Source organism: Staurois parvus, unplaced genomic scaffold (genome assembly GCF_062004578.1).
Source record: "Staurois parvus isolate SC_StPar_1 unplaced genomic scaffold, SC_StPar_1.0 ptg000073l, whole genome shotgun sequence".
NCBI lineage: Eukaryota > Metazoa > Chordata > Amphibia > Anura > Ranidae > Staurois > Staurois parvus.
The window spans coordinates 1,086,061-1,104,373 of record NW_028317869.1 but is presented as its reverse complement, the minus strand read 5'-3'; the positions used below and the strand labels follow the sequence as shown (position 1 = coordinate 1,104,373).

The following is an 18,313-nucleotide window of genomic DNA, read 5'->3' as shown; positions in this document are numbered from 1 at the left end:
AGTTAGGAAGAGAATATTAGTATGTCATCCAAATAGACAATCACAAAAATATCAAGATAGTCTCTGAATACATCATTAATGAAATGTTGGAACGTGGCCGGGGCATTGCAGAGTCCGAATGGCATGACCAAATACTCGAAATGGCCAAATTGAGTACGAAATGCCGTTTTCCATTCATTACCCTCCCTTATACGGACCAGATTATACGCACCCCTCAAATCTAGTTTAGTAAAATGGCTGCAGATTTAAGTCTCTGGAAGAGTTCGGGGACCAGGGGCAATGGATAACGATTCTTTATCGTGACCTTGTTTAGTTCATGATAGTCAATGCAGGGTCTTAGGGACTTATCCTTCTTTTCTACAAAGAAGATTCCAGCCCCTGCTGGTGCAGTGGAGGGGCGGATGAACCCCTTTTGGAGATTCTTGTCAATGTACTCCTTAAGAGCTCCTAATTCTAACTCGGACAGGGGAAAAATTTGACTGAATGGGATCTCTGAGCCTAGTAGAAGGTCAATTGGGCAGTCATATGTTCCGTGTGGAGGTAGGACGTCTGCCCCTCGTTTGCTGAAGATGTCCAAGAAACTGTGGTAGGCTGAAGGGACAACCTGCCTTAGATTGGAGTCTCCATCCGAGCATAGGAGGAATTGGGGAGCTGCGGGGCCCGAGGCGTGGCAGTGTTCCCGACAATATGGGGATAAGAACTGAACAGAACCGGTTTCCCAATCAATCTGGGGGTTATGGGCCTGCAACCAAAGAAGCCCCAGAATGACTGGGAAAAGAGGGGAGGCTATGGCGTCTAGTTGGAGAAACTCCTGCTGAAGACCCACTACCATAGTGGAAATAGGAGGAGTCTCCTGATCCACCAACCCCGACTTAATTTGCGATCCATCGGCCAAAAATATGTTAAGGCCTTGTTCTCTAGTCTGGAGGGGAATTTTTTGCTGATGGGCAAAGTTTAGGTCCATGAAGCAACTGCATGCTCCGGAGTCGATTATGGCCGTCACTTCCACGGTTCTTCCTGGGAGCTGGAAGGAAATAGGTAAGGCTAAGTAATTGGACTGTTTATTTTTTCTTCTATCTCTGCTGAAAAAAGTAGAGGCAGACTTACTCGCTTTCAGCGGACAGGAACGCACCATGTGACCGGCTTCTCCACAATACAGGCAAAGGTTCTTTGACCGTCTCATCTGGCGCTCCTCTGCTGATAATGAAGGCCGAGCCAGTCCCAGCTGCATGGGCTCGTGGGTATCCATAGGTTCTGAAGTACGGTTCCCCTCTAGCGTAGGTTGGACTGTTCCCCGGAAGGGTGCCCATGTTGTTCTCTGACCCTGGCTGGTTCTTTCAAACCTGCATTCCCACAGCCTGCGGTCTATCTGAATGGCCAAGACAATGAGCTCCTCCAAGGACTCGGGTAGACCTACTCGGGCTAGTTCATCCTTAAGAGCTTCGGAGAGCCCTACGCAAAATTGGTGGCGTATGGCGGCGGCGTTCCACCTTGTATCCACCGTCTGAATTCCGATGCATATTCTTCTGCTGCCTGGCGGCCCTGTCTAAGGGAGTATAGGGCTGATTCTGCGGAGGCTGCCTGCTGCGGGTCATCATAAAGTATGGCCATCGACTCAAAAAAATCTGTGACTGTTTCCAGGTGGGGGTCGTGGTTCTCCATCAATCGATGAGCCCAATCTTGGGGTTCATCCTGGAGCAGGGATATTATGAACCCCACTTTGACTGATTCCGTAGAGAACGTGCGTGGCTGCAATTTGAAATACAGGAGGCGTGCGTTCTGGAAGGCCCTGAAACGTGCTCGGTCCCCGCAGAAGAGTTATGGTAATGGGACGTGGGGTTCAGAAGTAGGCAGTGCGGCTGAAGCCCCTGTGGATGGTCCTGGAGATTCCCCCGAATGGGGCAGGGGAGGCCAGGCCCTGGGAGGTGGCGACAGGTGCAGACAATGTCTGGATACGGTTTTCTAGATGGGTAAATCCATCTTGCAGCATCTTGACGGCTTGGGTCAGGGCCGCCAGGTGCTGGCATATATCTTCCAATGGGGATGGTCCTCTCCCAGGCTCAGTCATGGCCGTTTGGTACTGTAAAGAACCGCCTGGTGGTACCTCTAGCAGCCCACTGGTTAGGTTTCCCCAGAGCACAGAGTTTAAGTCCCGGTTCACCATGGCCCCTGATGGTGGGGATGGACTTGGAGCGAACCAAGACCAGGTTGCGGCTCCTTAGTACACCCTCCCATGGTAGAGGGATCTGCCAGAGGTTTCTGCAGGGGGAGAGCCTGATGTGAAGAGGCGGATATGCCAAAGCGAGGTGGATGGATGGATGGATGAGGAGGAGTGTGGTCAGACAAGCCGAGTCAGTAGCCGTGGGAGCAGTGCGGTACAAAGCAGCGGGCAGAAAATGCAAAATCAGCCAATGTGATTGTCTGGATTTGTTTTCTCATTTTGTCTCTCATAGTTGAGGTCTACCTATGATGCCAATTACAGGCCTCTCTCATCTTTGTAAGTGGGAGAACTTGTACAATTGGTGGCTGACTAAATACTTTTTAGCCCCACTGTATCCTTCTTCCAACTCCTCAAACATTAGAGAATTCTCCTTATTTTATAATCTCCTTTAACACAAAATTATGTTTATTAATCCTCCCCACTACTCAAATGGGAATCAGACCTTCATTAATCTTTTACTCCTTCTCAATGGCTCTGGGCATTTACAGTAAATAATACATATAAAGTTCCCTACTGCATTAATCATTGGGAATTACTTCAAAAATGAACCACTAGATGGTACCTTACTCCCTACCAACTGTCCAAATTTTCACCAAAGAACTCAGCCCTCTGCTGGAGACCAGGTAGGTAACATATAGCATATATTCTAGACCTTACCCATTTTTGGAATGTGATATTTAAGCAAATATCTGCCACAACAGGTGCACTGTTATTGTCCAATCCTGCTTTAGCCATTTTGAACTAAAAGATTTATGAAATTCCTCCGCCGTTCCTAACAACCACTGTTCAGCAAAAACATTGATAGCCACACAACGGAAAAAGTGCCAGGCCCCTAATACATTGGGGGCTATAGCCTTAGTCAAATTGAACTATTCATATGAAGGCTCCCTAGCCATTAGCTAAGGCAAATGTGATATCTTTGATAAAATATGGAAACCGTGGTCAGATTGGTGTTGAACCACTGTACTACTGTTTAACTACGTTACTTAAGTTTTGGATTGCTAACAGAGAAATTATTCCTTTCCAAGTGTTAGTAGTGTTGTATGTTATATGGACGTCCCTGATTAGAAAACATTTTGATGCTTACCATCTATGCACACTTGAAATTTTGAAACTACTAAAAAATATTATTTGAAAAATATATAAATACATAAATTAGTGTCCATAAACAAATAATATCAATATCCACATTAAGAGCCAATGGTGTGGTTGACTTCATCTCATATACCCACCATGTCTCTAATTTAGACACCTGTTGTACCCTACTTGAACCCCTCCATTGTGGATCTATTGTGTCTATAGCCCAAAACTGTAAACCTTTTGGATTTCTGTGGTGGCATTTCCTAAAGTGGGTAGATAAACTGTGTGCCTTGTGTCCTCCTGAAATATTTTAAATGTGCTCTCTCAATATGTCCCTCAGCCTGTGTGCATATTGTTTACTGCAGGGACATTGCAGTAAGTAAACTACAAATCTAGTATTACATGTGAGGAAGGATGCGATCTCATAGTCTTTCCTTGTACTAATGGAACAAAAGCTAGTGGCTTTTTTCCACCTTACTCTACTTTACACATTACACAGCTATTACATGGATAGAAGCCACTCAACTGAGAGAACAATTGCACTATTGCCTATTATACAGAACCTCTACATTTATAGCTGTATTCCTGGGGGACCCTCTTGACTGTTGTTCGGTGTTCTGAGCTTTGTGTCTCATGCATCCACCTGAACCGCCATCAGAAAGAGGAGTCAGAGGCTCCAGATTTTAAGTGTGTGTCTGTAAAACCCTGCAAAGAGAATTGGGTGCTTTTCTGGTCCCCCCCACTATGGTCAAATATCACTGCAATGTGCTGAAATGTTACCAGGCGACAAAAACATTACCCATCACCTGCATGTAGAATTTGGAAGAGGAGAGGCTCCAATCTCCAGAGGGTTGGTGGGATAATGGTATCTGGGAGGATCTGATACATTAATAACTCTCCTAATATGTTATACATTTCAGAGGTTTGTCAGGACTAATCCGTTTCCTAATCTTATTTCCAGTCAAACTGAAGCAGATGACACAAGACAACAGATCATCAGGTTAGTAGGACATCCATGCTTGATATGAAATTTCTTCTGGATGAACATTTTGTTCTGTTGTAGTTTAGATGATGTGTACATAGTTTGCATGCTTCCACCATCCTCCTGTATTTGATGGAATATATTCTTTTAAGGTTAATATTTGGATTTATAGTTAGAATACAATATTTCAACTCTGTCTTATAAATACTATTTCATGTATGTATGAGGAATAAAATATTCTCCTTTCTCTCATAAAGAATGCAGAAAGGAATGCAGAAAGTCTGTGAAAGAGAGGTACCAGAGGATTAAAGACTATAACTACTGTATGGGGGAGGCTGTTCATCTACAAATAAGATACACCAAGTTATCAATGAGAAGAGGACACCAGAATAAAAAGGAAAAGGAAGAAGAACTAAGGAGTTCAGGCAGAAGACATCTACAGATCATGGAGAAAAGATCTGAATACTCCCCAACCACAATCCAGGCTCTTTTTGACCCTGATGAAGATGGTTTCATCCCTAACATTGTGGTGTTACAAGGACCTGCTGGGATTGGAAAAACAATGACCTCCAAGAAGATCATGCTGGACTGGGCCTCTGGGATTCTCTACCAAGACAAGTTTGACTTTGTGTTTTATCTGAGCTGTAGAGAATTCAACACCATCCCTGGAAACATAAGCCTTGCGGGACTTTTATCCAGAGACTGCAGACTGCCGAGTTCAGATGACCTTCTGTCTATTCTGAAGGATCCTGGAAATCATAGAAAACTTCTCACTATAGTTGATGGGTTTGATGAACTGAAGTGGACTCTGGAAGAGACATCTGAGGTTTGCCTTGACATTACTATAGAAACCCATAAAGAGATAATTCTTCAAAGATTGCTCAGGAAACAGGTTCTCCAACAGTCTTCTCTGATAATCACCACCAGGTCACTGGCCATGGAGAAACTTAACACATTCATTGATGATCCTTGCAATGTGGAAATCCAGGGATTTACAAGGGAAGATCGAGAGGAATATGTCCATAAATACTTTGGAAATAAAGACGATGCAGACAAGGTTCTCAGTATAATAAAAGACAATGAAGTTCTGTACACCATGTGTGCCGTCCCCATCACATGCTGGATTGTCTGCACTGTAATGAAACAAGAAATAAAGAAAGATTTGGGATTAATTCGGTGTTATACAATTACTTTAATTTACCTTCTATACCTGGAGGTTCTGATAACCCATCACAGCAAGAAGGACCAGTCTGTACGCAGGAAACAAACCTGTCTGAAGAAGCTGTGTGCTCTGGCCAATCAGGGAGTTCTGAACCAACAAATCCTATTTGAGAAGAAAGATCTAGAAAGACATGGACTTTCTCTGTCTGAGGTGGAGTCTGTATTTCTGAATGAGAACATCTTTCATTGGGACGTCCGCACCCAGACCTGCTACAGCTTCATCCACCTGAGTGTACAGGAGTTCCTTGCTGCTTTGTATTATGGGCTAGATAATAAGTTTGGATTTCTGAAAGGCACTTTCCTCCCGGAGATCTGTAAAGGGGAATCACTCTTTGGCTTCAGTTCAGATTACCCACATTTAGTATTAGCTATACAATTCCTGTTTGGTCTCTTAAATGAAAAGCAGGTGAAGACATTCTCAGAGAGCACAGGCATCCACATCTCACTCCGAGCCAAACCTGCAATGAAAAAATGGGCCATGAAGAACAACTATTACATTTTCCGTACTCATACCATCTTCTGTCTGTATGAGACTCAGGATGAGGACTTCATTAGGAACGTCATGTCTGGTTGTTCAAGGTTGAAGCTGTACGGCTCACGTACTGATCACTTGTGGATGGACAGTAATTATTCCAAGCAGCTGAACTATTGCTTGAAAGCTTTGAAGAGAGAATGTTTTCAGTCTTTAGATTTTGATTCACTCACTGTGGGTCCAGAGTGCCAGAAAAACCTATTTCCATTCCTACACAGGAGTCAGAAAGTTGGGTAAGTGAGTGTGAGGATATCCTAACTGAACTCCGAGAATGGGCAGGAACCTGCATACAGTATAATGGTGATGATCAGACATGTTCTCCATCTACCACACTTATTAGAAGTCCAGGGAACTCATGCTTTCCTCAGTCCTAAATGGTGTTTCCCCACATATCACCTTATACACAACTTCTGGTAAAATCATTATTTATATTGTATTAACCCTTTCATTGGCACCCAATTATACCATTTATCACACACATGATAACATTTTACCAAAATTTACTGAAAGTGTTACTAAACCCCGGACCCTGCATTCTCTATTTCCTCTTTCTCCAGACCCTGCATTCTCTATATCTGCTCTCCCCAGACCCCACATTCTCCAGATCTGCTCTCCCACAGTACACACAACATGGAAATGCAATTATTTTAATAAATATAAACTGCTGAATACCTTTTCTCATCTGCAGTATATAGCAGTCTTGTGACTTATATCAGTGTCCAGCTGAACACTGGTTAAAGCTTGTAGGAGGAGTTTTCAGTCTCTCACTGCCCTATGAGATTGCATGACCCCTGACTCTCTGTCTGGACAGCACTGATTGGCTCTGTGCTGATCACATGCACTCTCCCAAGAAAAAAATAAACTCTCTAGCAGTACACACCAAACTGAGCATGTGCAGAGTGTTCCCGAAGCTGTGTGCTATCAGTAGATGAAATGGGGACTGTGGAAGAAGGGGAGGATCAGAAAAGACAGGATCAAACAGCGTTTTTACACAATGCAGAGGATTAACCCCTTAGGTTCCACACTGATTGCACTGTTGGGGGTTTAGGAACACTTGAACCCCACAAAACTTCACATTTTCTTAAAGCAGATGGGCTGGAGAATACAAAGATGGTCTGTGGGGTTTATATTTTGTATATTTGTGTAAAATTGAATAAACCTAAAAAAACCTGCAAAGAAGTCACAAAATGTTTTCTAATCAGGGCCATAGATAATTTTTTTTCCTGGTGGGGTTCAGCCATGGGCACCTAAGGTACAATAATTTGACAGCACGCCTGCCACGATGTGACAAAATGTGGGTGGGACAAATTGGGGTGTAAACTTGACCCTGTTCCCTGTGTACACAGTAACATAGGTCAGTCCTTAGACTCTCACTTGTAGCACAGCAATTAAAGCAGTTACTGAGTACAGCAGTCATGAACAAACTTCAGCATATTGATCTGTAAAAAATCCATTACCAGTGACTGCTGAGCAACCAACATCTGTTGTACAATATAGCATATATAATGCAGGGGTCAGGAGTATGTCATGTACACTATAACATAGATAATACAGGAATCAGGAGTATGTCATGTACACTATAACATAGATAATACAGGAATCAGGAGTATGTCATGTACACTATAACATAGATAATACAGGAATCAGGAGTATGTCATGTACACTATAACATAGATAATGCAGGGGTCAGGAGTATGTCATGTACACTATAACATAGATAATACAGGAATCAGGAGTATGTCATGTACACTATAACATAGATAATGCAGGGGTCAGGAGTATGTCATGTACACTATAACACAGATAATACAGGAATCAGGAGTATGTCATGTACACAATAACATAGATAATGCAGGGGTCAGGAGTATGTCATGTACACTATAACATAGATAATACAGGAATCAGGAGTATGTCATGTACACTATAACATAGATAATGCAGGGGTCAGGAGTATGTCATGTACACTATAACACAGATAATACAGGAATCAGGAGTATGTCATGTACACAATAACATAGATAATGCAGGGGTCAGGAGTATGTCATGTACACTATAACATAGATAATACAGGAATCAGGAGTATGTCATGTACACTATAACATAGATAATGCAGGGGTCAGGAGTATGTCATGTACACTATAACACAGATAATACAGGAATCAGGAGTATGTCATGTACACAATAACATAGATAATGCAGGGGTCAGGAGTATGTCATGTACACTATAACATAGATAATACAGGAATCAGGAGTATGTCATGTACACTATAACATAGATAATGCAGGGGTCAGGAGTATGTCATGTACACTATAACACAGATAATACAGGAATCAGGAGTATGTCATGTACACAATAACATAGATAATGCAGAGGTCAGGAGAATGTCATGAACAATGTAACATAGATAATGCAGGGGTCAGGAGAATGTCATGTACAATATAACATAAATAATGCAGGGGTCAGGAGTATGCAATGTACAATATAGAATAGATAATGCAGGGGTCAGGAGTATGTCATGTACACTATAACATAGATAATGCAGGGGTCAGGAGAATGTCATGTACACTATAACATAGATAATGCAGGGGTCAGGAGAATGTCATGTACAATATAACATAAATAATGCAGGGGTCAGAAGTATGTCATATACAATATAGAATAGATAATGCAGGGGTCAGGAGTATGTCATATACAATATAGAATAGATAATGTAGGGGTCAGTGTGTTTTAGCTTTTTATTTAACCCAGTGCAGTGTTATAGCGGTAGCCCGGTGTGGTGTGATAGCGATAGCCTGGTGCCGTGTTATAGCGGTAGCCTGGTGCCGTGTTATAGCGGTAGCCTGGTGCCGTGTTATAGCGGTAGCCTGGTGCCGTGTTATAGCGGTAGCCTGGTGCCGTGTTATAGCGGTAGCCTGGTGCCGTGTTATAGCGATAACCTGGTGCCGTGTTATAGCGGTAGCCTGGTGCCGTGTTATAGCGGTAGCCTAGTGCCGTGTTATAGCGGTAGCCTGGTGCCATGTTATAGCGGTAGCCCGGTGTGGTGTGATAGCGATAGCCTGGTGCCGTGTTATAGCGGTAGCCTGGTGCCGTGTTATAGCGGTAACCTGGTGCCGTGTTATAGCGGTAACCTGGTGCCGTGTTATAGCGGTAGCCTGGTGCCGTGTTATAGCGGTAGCCTGGTGCCGTGTTATAGCGGTAGCCTAGTGCCGTGTTATAGCGGTAGCCTGGTGCCGTGTTATAGCGGTAGCCTGGTGCCGTGTTATAGCGGTAGCCCGGTGTGGTGTGATAGCGATAGCCTGGTGCCGTGTTATAGCGGTAGCCTGGTGCCGTGTTATAGCGGTAACCTGGTGCCGTGTTATAGTGGTAGCCTGGTGCCGTGTTATAGGGGTAGCCTAGTGCCGTGTTATAGCGGTAGCCTGGTGCCGTGTTATAGGGGTAGCCTAGTGCCGTGTTATAGCGGTAGCCTGGTGCCGTGTTATAGCGGTAGCTCGGTGTGGTGTGATAGCGATAGCCTGGTGCCGTGTTATAGCGGTAGCTCGGTGACATGGTATAGCGGTAGCCTGGTGCCGTGTTATAGCGGTAGCCTGGTGCCGTGTTATAGCGGTAGCCTGGTGCCGTGTTATAGCGGTAACCTGGTGCCGTGTTATAGCGGTAGCCTGGTGCCGTGTTATAGCGGTAGCCTAGTGCCGTGTTATAGCGGTAGCCTGGTGCCATGTTATAGCGGTAGCCTGGTGCCGTGTTATAGCGGTAGCCCGGTGTGGTGTGATAGCGATAGCCTGGTGCCGTGTTATAGCGGTAGCCTGGTGCCGTGTTATAGCGGTAGCCTAGTGCCGTGTTATAGCGGTAGCCTGGTGCCGTGTTATAGCGGTAGCTCGGTGTGGTGTGATAGCGATAGCCTGGTGCCGTGTTATAGCGGTAGCCTGGTGCCATGTTATAGCGGTAACCTGGTGCCGTGTTATAGCGGTAGCCTGGTGCCGTGTTATAGTGGTAGCCTGGTGCCGTGTTATAGTGGTAGCCTGGTGCCGTGTTATAGCGGTAGCCTGGTGCCGTGTTATAGCGGTAGCCTGGTGCCGTATTATATCGGTAGCTCGGTGCCGTGTTATATCGGTAGCTCGGTGCCATGGTATAGCGGTAGCCTGGTGCGGTGCACAAACATATTGCACCCAAGCACCAAAATCCCATCCCACACAGTAAAATAAAGTGATATAAATCCCCATCATGTCTGAAAGACCAAGAAGAAGAGGCAGATGCTCACAGACAGCTAAGAGTTCCTGGTATGGCTTTTAGAGGGAACCCCATGCACTTTAACAAAAAAAAACATTTTCGCTGTGGGTTCCCTCCTAACCTTCCTACCAAACCTAAAGCACCTGGTTAGGATTGGGGGGACCACACTCTGTATTTTGTTTTTTTGTTTTTTAAATTCAGTCCTCCTGCAGCAGGTTCTATACATTGTACAGATGTCTAACTTTGCAGGTAGTTTAACCACTTGCCTACCAGGCACTTCTACCCCCTTCCTTACCAGGCCAATTTTCAGCTTTCAGCGCTGCCGCACTTTGATTGACAATTGCGCGGTCATGCAACATTGTACCCATATGAAATTTTGATCATTTTTTTCTCACAAATAGAGCTTTCTTTTGGTGGTATTTAATCGCCACTGGGCACTTTACTTTTTGCGCTATAAATTAAAAAAAAGTGCAAAAAATTTGAAAAAAAAAAAAAAGTTTATTTGTTTCTTTTATAAAATTTTTCAAACAGGTATTTTTTCTCCTTCACTGATTTGCGTTGATGAGGCGGCACTGATGGGCACTGATAGGCGGCACTGATGGGCACTGATAGGCAGCACTAAAGGGCACTGATAGGCAGTACTAATGAGGTGGCACGGATAGGCGGCACTGATAGACAGCACTAATTAGGGGTCACGGATAGGCGGCACTGATAGGCGGCACTGATAGGTGACACTGATGATGGGTACTGATAGACGGCACTGACTGGCATCACTTCTGGGCACTGACTGGCGGCACTGACTGGCACAACCCCTGGGCACTGACTGGTGGCACTGACTGGCAGCACTGCTGGGCTGCACTGGTGGGTGGCACTGGTGGGCAGCACTGGTGGGTGGGCACAGGTGGGTGGCACTGGTGGGCACAGGTGGGTGGCACTGGTGGGTGGGCACAGGTGGGTGGCACTGCTGGGCACATGTAGGTGGCACTTCTGGGCACAGGTAGGTGGCACTGCAGAGTGGCACAGGTGGGGGCACTGCTGGGCACAGGTGGGGGCACTGCTGGGCACAGGTGGGGGCACTGCTGGGAACGGGTGGGTGGGGCTAGTGGGCGCACTGCTGGGCGGAACTTGCGGGTGTCACTGCTGGGCACCGATCATCAGGGCACTGATCATCAGTGCCCTGATGATCGGTGCCGATCCCCGCTCTGACAACTGCCGGTTCTCGGCAGTACTTTCCTCACGATCTGACAGCGTGAGGAAAGTGCAGCCGAGAACCGGCACTTGCATTTCCCTCTGATCAGCGTGTCATTGGACACCGCTGATCACGTGGTAAAAGGCCGGTGGGATCGGCCTTTCACCACATCACGTGATCAGCTGTGTCCGTAGGACACAGCGATCACGGAGATCGCCGGGTGCGCGCCCCCTGGGGCGCGCAGGAGAGTGCGTTCTGGGAGGACGTCATATGACGTCCACTCAGAACTGGCCGGCCGCGGTGAAGCCGTCATTCGGCTATGCGCGGTCGGCAAGAAGTTAAGGGGACCCCCCCAGGCATGATATTTAAAGGAATTTTTCAATTGTTTTGTACTTTTAAGCAATGAAAAATGACTGCCGCTTTAATAACTGTACTTTTTGAATTATTTTTTCACTGATTCATGTCCCTCAGGGCAGTACCCAAGTCCCCATACCCATTTTATGGCCAATACCTTGCATATCAAGGACATCTGAAAGGGAGGGGTTCTACAAGGAATGGAGAGGAATTCTACAAGGAAGGGGGGTTTCAAGTAAAGGGGGAGGGATTCTACAAGTTAGGGGAGGAATTCTACAAGTAAGGGGGAGGGATTTTACAAGTAAAGGGGAGGGGTTCTACAAGGAGGGGGATGGGTTCTACAAGTAAACGGGAGGAACTCTGCAAAGAAGGTGGAAATGATTCTACAAGCAAAGGGGGAGGAATTCTACAAGTAAGGGGGATGGGTTCTGCAAGGAGGGGGGTGGGTTCCACAAGCAAAGGGGGTTTTACAAGGAGGGGGAGGAGTTCTACAAGAAGAAGTGAATCCAGCTGTCACATTTATAGATACATTTCTGGCCTCTATTGTGTCCATGGCCTTGTCTGCAACCTCTTTCTGTCCCACCATAATTGTTCCACCTGTAGTGGTAATAAAAAGAGATTTTTTCTTCTGGAGAAACCTGGAATCCCCAGAGTTATTCCTCTGTTTAGAAAAGTCGGTGAAATTGGAGATTCTAAGATTCCTCCACCTTGACATTTTTTCCTCTACTACAAATCCAATCTTGTCTCCCTGGAAATCACAAGTCAGAAGGTTCCCTCTTCATGTCTTCCTTTCCTATTGTCTAATATACAGAATAGACCCCCAACATGAAAGGATTATGGGGTCTTGTAATAAGTAGAGATACAGAGGGTTCCCCTAAAACTGTATGGGGATGAAATGACCAGTGGGGTGAAATGACAGCAAACCCTCACATTTCCCTTCATAGACCCCCCATTATTGTGATATTGTGTCCCAGCAATAGACTCTATGACCTTCTCAGTGTGTCTGCACCTCATAGAATTTGTCCAGTGTTCAGCAGTTGTGCAGTCTGACATATCACCCTCCTCCTGCCAGGTCAGGTGTGATCTGCCAGTTATTCATTGGTGGGAAGGAATGGGTGTGTCCAGCCAATGGAGGGAAAGCTTAGTTTTCAGAGATCTTGGGGATGGAAATAATGCCAGGGGTGTGACATCATCATCCCAACATTGGAGAGGGCCAATTGTCTGCAGAAGTGGGTGGAGATGGAAATGCCTGGATTGCATTATATATTTGGAACCAAAGTGGTGTTCCAGGATTTTCCAGAATCTGTTGATGCATAGAAACCCCTGTGTAGGTAGACAGGAGATCAAGTATACATATCAGGGGCTTCCTTTAAGTTTTGTCTGGAGTGTAACTTCAAACACTGCTCAAAGCCACCAGTGAAAAGTCCTCATCAGATCCCGTATGGGACTGTAGAGTCAGAGGGAAGGCAGCAATGTGGAAGGGAAATGTTGATTGTTACATTTTTATTCTTGTTGTCAGAGGTAATCCATTCTTGGTGATAATTAATATCTCATTATTGTGCTTTAGATTTCAGTATTGTACTATTTCCAGTAAAGATTGTCCAGGAGAGGACAAAGCTGAAGCTGAAGAATCCTTTTCACAAGATCAAATGAACTCTGTTAATCTTTCCTTTCTGATTAACCTGGAGAGTAAAATTCAGGAATTAGAGTAAGTATAATCTGTGATCCTGCAGTGATTGGGAAATGTGATGTCTTGTGATTGTTCACGTCTCTAGCTGGGGGGAGTACTAAGAGATCAGTTTTGGAAAGATTGAGTTTGAGGAAGTGGAGTGACATCCATGCCGAAATGCCGCTTAGTAGGTTAGTAATGCGAGAGGAGACTGAAGGGGTGAGGTGAGGAGGTGACTGAAGGGGTGAGGTGAGGAGGAGACTGAGGGGGTGAGGTGAGGGGTAGAAAGATAGATTTGTGTGTCATCAGCATCGAGGTGGTAGTTGAAGCCTTGGGAGGTTATCAAGTGACCAAGGGAGGAGGTCTAGATGGAGAAGAGAAGGGGTCCAAGGACAGAACCTTGCGGGACCCCAACAGAGAGAGGGAGTGAAGAGGAGGTGGCAGCGTACATCTATCCGAATAGACATAGTAATGAATTTGAATGAATCCAAAAAAGTTCTAACAACATTTTCAGATACATTAGGAAGCAGCTTGTTAAGGAGGAGGCGACCGCTGCATCCTGACAGAGGGATCCCCGCTGTCAACAGAATGTAAACAAAACAAGTGCCGGTTTAAAAAAATAAATAATAAAAAAACAGCATAGAGGTCCCCCCAATCCATACCAAGCCCATTGGATCTGGTATGGATTTTAAGGGGGATTTTGAGGGGAACCCCATGCCAAAATTAAAAAACAGAATAGGGTCTCCCCCCAAATACATACCAGACCCTTATCCAAGCATGCAGATTGGTAGACTAGGAAAAGGGAGAACAAGGGAGCATATAGTATAGTAGCTGGTCAATAAGCATCATACCTGGCAGAGGTGACAGGTTCTCTGGTAGTGAGGGGGTTGGTGTTCTACCTGTCTCCTAGTGGTCAGTTCCTCAGAAGTATCTGGGACCAAATCCATGGTATGGAGATCACATGTACCTGGCCACATGGTATGGGAGAGCTGAAGGAGTAAAGTGAAGTGAACACATAAGATACATCCTAGGTACACAGCGGAACCCCATTCTGTCACTGGTAGTGAGGGGGTTGGTGTTCTGCCTATCTCCTAGTGCTCAGTTCCCCAGAAGTATCTGGAACCAAACCCATGGTGTGGAGATCTCATGTACCTGGCCACATGGTATTGGAGAGCTGAAGGAGTGAAGTGAACACATGACATACTGTATGTCCTAGGTGTACAGCGGAACCCCATTCTGTCACTGGTAGTGAGGGGGTTGGTGTTCTGCCTATCTCCTAGTGGTCAGTTCCCTAGAGGTATCTGGGACCAAACCCATGGTACGGAGATCTCATGTACCTGGCCACATGGTATGGGAGAGCTGAAGGAGTGAAGTGAACATATGACATACTGTATGTCCTAGGTGCAAAGCGGAACCCCATTCTGTCACTGGAGTGATGGGGTTGGTGTTCTGCCTATCTCCTAGTGATCAGTTCCCCAGAAGTATCTGGGACCAGACCCATGGTACGGAGATCTCATGTACCTGGCCACATGGTATGGGAGAGCTGAAGGAATAAAGTAAAGTGAACACATGAGATACGTCCTAGGTGCACAGCGGAACCCCATTCTGTCACTGGTAGTGAGGGGGTTGGTGTTCTGCCTATCTCCTAGTGGTCAGTTCCTCAGAAGTATCTGGGACCAAGCCCATGGTACTGAGATCTCATGTACCTGGCCACATGCTATGGGAGAGCTGAAGGAGTGGAGTGAACACATGAGATATGTCCTAGGTGCACAGCGGAACCCCATTCTGTCACTGGTAGTGAGGGGGTTGGTGTTCTGCCTATCTCCTAGTGGTCAGTTCCCCAGAAGTATCTGGGACCAAACCCATGGTACGGAGATCTCATGTACCTGGCCACACGGTATGGGAGAGCTGAAGGAGTAAAGTGAAGTGAACATATGAGATACGTCCTAGGTGCACAGTGGAACCCCATTCTGTCACTGGTAGTGAGGGGGTTGGTGTTCTGCCTATCTCCTAGTGGTCAGTTCCCCAGAAGTATCTGGGACCAAACCCATGGTACGGAGATCTCAGGTACCTGGCCACATGGTATGGGAGAGCTGAAGGAGTAAAGTGAAGTGAACACATGAGATACGTCCTAGGTGTACAGGGGGACCCCATTCTGTCACTGGGAGTGAGGGGGTTGGTGTTCTGCCTATCTCCTAGTGGTCAGTTCCCCAGAAGTATCTGGGACCAAACCCATGGTATGGAGATCTCATGTACCTGGCCACATGGTATGGGAGAGCTGAAGGAGTGAAGTGAAAACATGACATACTGTATGTCCTAGGTGTACAGCGGAACCCCATTCTGTCACTGGTAGTGAGGGGGTTGGTGTTCTGCCTATCTCCTAGTGGTCAGTTCCCTAGAGGTATCTGGGACCAAACCCATGGTACGGAGATCTCATGTACCTGGCCACATGGTATGGGAGAGCTGAAGGAGTAAAGTAAAGTGAACACATGAGATACGTCCTAGGTGCACAGCGGAACCCCATTCTTTCACTGGTAGTGAGGGGGTTGGTGTTCTGCCTATCTCCTAGTGGTCAGTTCCTCAGAAGTATCTGGGACCAAACCCATGGTACTGAGATCTCATGTACCTGGCCACATGCTATGGGAGAGCTGAAGGAGTGGAGTGAACACATGAGATATGTCCTAGGTGCACAGCGGAACCCCATTCTGTCACTGGTAGTGAGGGGGTTGGTGTTCTGCCTATCTCCTAGTGGTCAGTTCCCCAGAAGTATCTGGGACCAAACCCATGGTACGGAGATCTCATGTACCTGGCCACATGGTATGGGAGAGCTGAAGGAGTAAAGAGAAGTGAACACATGAGATACGTCCTAGGTGTACATCGGGACCCCATTCTGTCACTGGGAGTGAGGTGGCAGAGGTATTGCTGGGCTGGTGGAGAGAGCATGGGCTCAGTGTGTCCCTCCTAATGCTACATACAATGAGGAAGGTGTGTAGTGACATGGGATGTATATTACACAGCTGCACATGGTGTACAACTCATCTGTAGGCCGGGCTTCTGCCTAACCATTGACTTTCACATTAACACAGCCCCACCTGGTCCTGGGCATTGATGAGTGTGCACACAAGAGGAGCAGTACCCCTGCCTGCAGAGCGAGTAACCCCGCCCACAGGGAGCCGGGGAGGATCCTGGGACACAGAAGGTTTTTTACCTTAGAATTCATTAATGTCAAAGAAAACGTTAGAACCACTATAACCTCTTCACACTGACAGTACACATAAATGCGGCTGGGCCTTGACGCCGAGCAGCCGCATATTTGCATACCATTTGTAAACAAACATGCTGAGAGTGCATGCCCTGTGAGCTCCCAGCACATGGGTAGGAGTCCCATGGAAAGGTCCCAATCTTTCCTTGCGATCAGGACATCTCCGATCATGTGATTGCCATGACAGCGATCACATGACCCAAAACCCTGCCCCACCTCCCAGTGTCAGAAATCCCTTAAAGGGCCAGGAGGAGCCAGTGTGAAGGGGTTAAAGAGTTCAGTATTGATGAGTCAAGTCTCCTTTATACATGTGATATCAGCCTTAAGCTCCTATTCACATTGTTTTCATGCAGCAATACTCATGGGTTTGGCTGTATGGAGACACATGTCAAGTAGAAATCCCATTATTTCCTATGTAGCCGGTTCCCATCTATGTGCCACAGCTTAGTGTGAAAGGGAATCTATATGGAGCCATTCACCCCTCCAATGTGTACATCACCACGTATGCTGCAATGTACCCGCAAGAGTGTAAATCCAGACTTTTCAGGTGGGTGACAACTCACCTCCATTTCACAGGGGAGGTCCAACCAATATTCCATGAAATCATCTATCTGAATGTCCCAACATCTCATTCTCTAAGACCTGCCCACTGATTATTCATTGGAATGTGACTACTTCTGCCAGTCACTGGAAGAACATTTCACCTCTCTTCTCCTGTTTTTTTCACCAGTATTGTTGCCTGTAATGTGACATTATCGTGCTGTAATGATCTTCACTCACTTATCACCACAAACCCAACTCTGACCAGACTGGAGATAATATTGGATGATGATAAGAAGATGTCAGACTCAGAAATGGATCATTGTTATGAGGTCCTCAAAAATGCCGGCTTCACTGTATATAGAAGGTAAGAAGTGTTATATTTGGAGTAACACACATACTAAGTCTTAGAATGTGAATAGTAAAATGTAGACCACATTGGATGGTGATGAGATGATGGAAGGGGGACATTGTTGGGAGGTCTTCTGACACCCAGGCTGCACTGTAATGAAAATGGAAGGATGGGGTGACAACCATTCTATACAATGTCTGTAGAACCCATTGGAGGTCTCTGGAGTTATACAGATAATGAGATGACTGAGATTTCCTGTGCCAGTCACAGATTTCCCAGATGATTGAGAATTTATTCCTCATCCCAAGTTTTATCGTTACAGATGAGTGGATGAGGAACATCAGATCAGCCAGGTCCTACAAACTCCCACAAGGTTTTACCTTTAAAGGATAAGTTCACCTTTGGGAACACGTTACATGTTCCACCCACTTTTAGGGTGGAGCATGTAACATGTTCCTAACACTGCAGTCGCTGCCCACTGCCCCCCCACTGACAGAAATACGGGGAGAAGTTCCCTATACTAGTCCGTTTTTGAGAACCACGTGGCCATGTGGGGCTCTGCCCACACAACCACAATTCCTTCACAGCGCTCTGTGAATGAATGAATTGCAAGCCTTAGCGGCTGTCGGCTTGCAGTTTTCAATGAACTGCCACAGAGCTGTGGAGCGCCATGGTAGTTCATTGAA

The 18,313-nt window shown here is 46.0% G+C and overlaps 1 pseudogene; it reads left to right on the top strand.

Moving 5' to 3' along the window:
• The window catches only part of LOC149469362 (NACHT, LRR and PYD domains-containing protein 3-like), a 58,715-nt pseudogene that overhangs the window by 36,984 nt on the left and 3,418 nt on the right, over positions 1-18,313 (top strand).